Source organism: Crocodylus siamensis, chromosome 8 (genome assembly GCF_052110815.1).
Source record: "Crocodylus siamensis isolate JL-2025a chromosome 8, ASM5211081v1, whole genome shotgun sequence".
NCBI classification, from domain to species: Eukaryota; Metazoa; Chordata; order Crocodylia; family Crocodylidae; genus Crocodylus; species Crocodylus siamensis.
Window position 1 is genome coordinate 36,891,593 of NC_143402.1, and position 4,016 is coordinate 36,895,608.

Here is a 4,016-nt window from a genome sequence, read left to right on the forward strand (position 1 = left end):
TCCAGGAGGAGGGGGCGGGGTTTGGAGGGGGAGGGGTTGGGGGGAGGGAGGGGTTGACCAGCCCTTTGATAATGTCCTCTTTACTTACCAAACCAAACTTAAAATAGCATTTCTCTTGTTCATTCAATGATTATTTGAGGAAAATGTTTACAACTCATCTCATTCAGGAATATCTGGGTTCTATAATACAGTATATGAACTTTAGAAGACAAAGAAATACAAAGGGTGAAACAATCTATATACTTTGGCATCAACATGCAGGCCAACATGTATACTCAGATGGAAATATCAAAAAGGGCAACATGCTAGTTACAGTCTCCATCTTAATAGTTGGTCATTAGTTTATAATTTTAGGATTAAACCGACAAATTTTCAACTCAGATATTATTTTTTCTTAATATATGGGTTGGGTATTCAGAAATCCACCTGAAAAGGTACAAACAGATTTCTAATAATTTGTGAAAGTTAATGCTCCTGAAAAATACTAAATTGAATGGATTGATAGAAAATGTTGAGATTTATCAGAGATTCCAAAGGTTTTGCATTCCAATATTATTCAGAAAATAATTGGAAATATCTGTAATGTGTGTTAAGGGTGAAAATTATCAAGTGGGACCAAAGATAGCTAAAGAAAGACATAATAGCACCTGCCTGTGGAATCCTGCTATTGAACAGTACATGGAGGTAAAACTTGTGAGATTTACTAATAGAAGGGACATGCAAAGGGGGACCCAGGATAGTAGAGCTTTATTTATATTCCAGATATTCAAGACACAGGAGAAATGTAGATTCGGTAATATTTTGCATACCTTTTCATTCTGAAATGCTTCATGGAATAGAAAAACCTGAACTCTTCTTTGATACGCAGCCAAATCTGATAGTAAAACAAGACAGAATAGATAGTAGTAGGGCAATAATAAAGGACCCTGGGTGTATTTAAACTCTCTTCTGAAAGTTTCTATTGCAGCAAATTGCATGATACTAATTTGCAAATTGCAGTTCCAATTGTCTCTTGTATGCCACTGCCAATCTTGTTAAACTACTAGAAACAGTTAAAAAGGTCTGTGAAATGAGAATTTGTGTGATGTGAGGTTGAGCCTTGTGTAGATGTATTGGGAAGAAAGGATGCAAGCAGCTCTTTCCTAGTCACATGTACCACACAAAAAAGCCAAGGAAAACAGCAGTGTCTGTGCTAGGATGGATGAAAATTACATACTCCATAGGTGTACGCTGTCTGTAAAGATTTGAGAGAGGCCCTGTCACCAGCATAAATATTTGGCTGGCTACACAGTGGGGGAGCAAATTGCATTATGCAAAACATATTCCAGTTTATGCACCTCCCTCCACCCCCTGAACACTATCTGATGTTCCTGTTATTTTGTTTTGTTTTCACAATAGATTATCTTTTTAGGTCAGTTTCTTCCAATTTGTTGTTTATTTATTATAACTTGTATTAATTGGATTATACACAGCAGTTTCCTGTTCTGCTACCTTGGAAACTAACATTCAAGCATGTTTGCTGCAGGGGATGGAAGGTACCACAGGGGATGGAAGGTACCACTGGTAGTTACCGTCATACCTGAATATAGTCTAGCAATAAGATATATTAGCAGGTTAAATTACATTGGTTTACAATGAACTGTATAAATATTCTGACTGGTAATGCAATATGCTATGTAAAAGCTTTGAACAGCTCATAGTCTGATTTCATTAGAATTCAGGCTTTTCCTTAGTGTATCCTGCAAAGAATAGCATGGATTTTCTGGAGGGCTTACATTGAATATTAAAGGAGTAATAAAAGTGCTAGGAAAGGTAGGAAATTATTTTTTTTCTTTCACTGGAGTTAAGTCAGGTATTATATCCATGAACTCTGCATAACAGTCAGACAGCATTCAGCCCCTGAGTGAAGTCAATGTATTAGTTACTGCATTTCCAGTATAATCTTTTTGACTATTGTACCTGCGGAATAAACCCTGGCTCAATCTCATGACCATCTTCTTGCTTCAGAAGTCACCAAAAACTTAAGCAATTTTCTGGAGGTCTCTCCTTAAACATAAGCGCAAACTTTGTCCAATAGTGTGTAAGTGTAATGTGGAAAGCTGTTCACCAGGGTTGACCGGTGTTAAGGTCTAGACTTGGTTTAAATTGCATGAACAGCAACAGTACTTTTCTGACCCTGTCTGTCAGTATCAGAGTCTCTTGCCTGTTTGTCGTAGTGGTGATCCCAACTCTCTCATTTAAAGATGATCCCAATTGGGAGGTAGTAATGATACCCAGCACTGGACAGCATTATCCTGAGATAAGTCTCTTCTGGGGCTCTCACCTCCCCTGCACCCCAGCTTACCACCAGCCAGATGTTATGCTGCCATTCATTTGCATCAGTCTTAACTGGAAACTTTTCTTTTCTTCCTAAGTATACCCTTCCTAAGTTTCAACTGGGGCAACATATGACATCGCTCAGGGCAGATTCCCTGTTCATCATTCTTGGCCAGCTCTGTCTGAATAATGGCTTGGAATGCATCTTCTCCCACTTGAACCGCTAAAAAATGTGTGTTGCTGGATAAACCCTCCAGGTCAAAACCTTCTAGGTCCTGATTCTTCTCCTACAGGACCTAATTAGTCTTCACATGGTGTTCTCACCACATCCAACACATGGTAAATTTCTTCACAATCCTGGCCCAATACCATCTGGTAAGGTAGATCTTCTGCTAGGCTGACTGGCATCTCCCAGGTCACTTTGAGGACTTCCACCTGATACCTCTTTCAGGTGTAGAGTTGCCTGTATATATATATATATATATATATATATATATATATATATATATATATCATCTTGACTGCCTTTGCATCTGGTGCCCAGCCAGGGGGAGCTAGATCTACCCGAATCAGCATCTGAGCACAACCGGTATTGACAATGGTTTGTATTTTCTTTCCTCCAGTAGTTCCCCAAAACATGGGTTTCTCTTTTTTCTCTTCCCAGCTGTTTTTTCCTAGGCTACACTCCATCATCTCAACAGTGCCATTATCCTTTGTGTCATTATGGTACATCTGCATTTTGAATTGTGGGTCTCCTGATTTGAGGTCCTGGTCAAGGCATGCTGTTATATTCCCTTGCCATATGTCCCAGCTTGCCACACTGAAAACACACCAAGATGCCTCCCTGGGTCTGCTGAGTTTCACATGTTTCTTTGTGTTCATCCTCTCACTGATTGATATTTGGCACTTTCTTCCATAGTGCTAGCCAGCGTAGCACTGCCAAGCCTATAAGGATGCTGCAGGTTTTTCTTCCCAAGGTGAGAACCTTAAATTTTTTGCATCTTCTCCCACTTGAACCGCTAAAAAATGTGTGTTGCTGGATAAACTCTCCAGGTCAAAACCTTCTAGGTCCTGATTCTTCTCCTACAGGACCTAATCAGTCTTCTCACCGTGTTCTCACCACAACAAACACATAGTAAATTTCTTCACAATCCTGGCTCAGGGGTGATCTGATGGCCACCTATAAGTTTAATCAGGTGACCACCAGTATCTGGGGGAACATTTGTTCACCAGAGCGCCCCAAGGGATGGCACGGTTGAATGGTTATAAACTACTACAAGACCATTTCAGGCTGGACATAAGGAAGAATTTCTTTACTTTCCAAGCCCCCAAGGTCTGGAACAGCCTGCCGTCGGAGGTGGTTCAAGCACCTACATTGAACACCTTCAAGAGTAAATTGGATGCATATCTTGCTGGGACCCTATGACCCCAGCTGACTTCCTGCCCTTCGGAAAGGGGGCTGGACTTGATGATCTTCCGATGATCTCCCTTCTAACCCTAATGTCTATGAAATCTTCAGGGCTTTCCCTTTCTTTTATCCCTAAAGCTTGATTGTCATTGGTAGTCCATGTGGGGGTGGGGAGTCTTCCTCCAGCTGTTGGGGATTTTCCCTCAAGTAACAGGGTTCTAACAGGGAACCTGTTACACTCACCACTGCGAGGGTGCTGGCAGGGAAAGGCAAGGGGCCTAAAAGCCCCTTG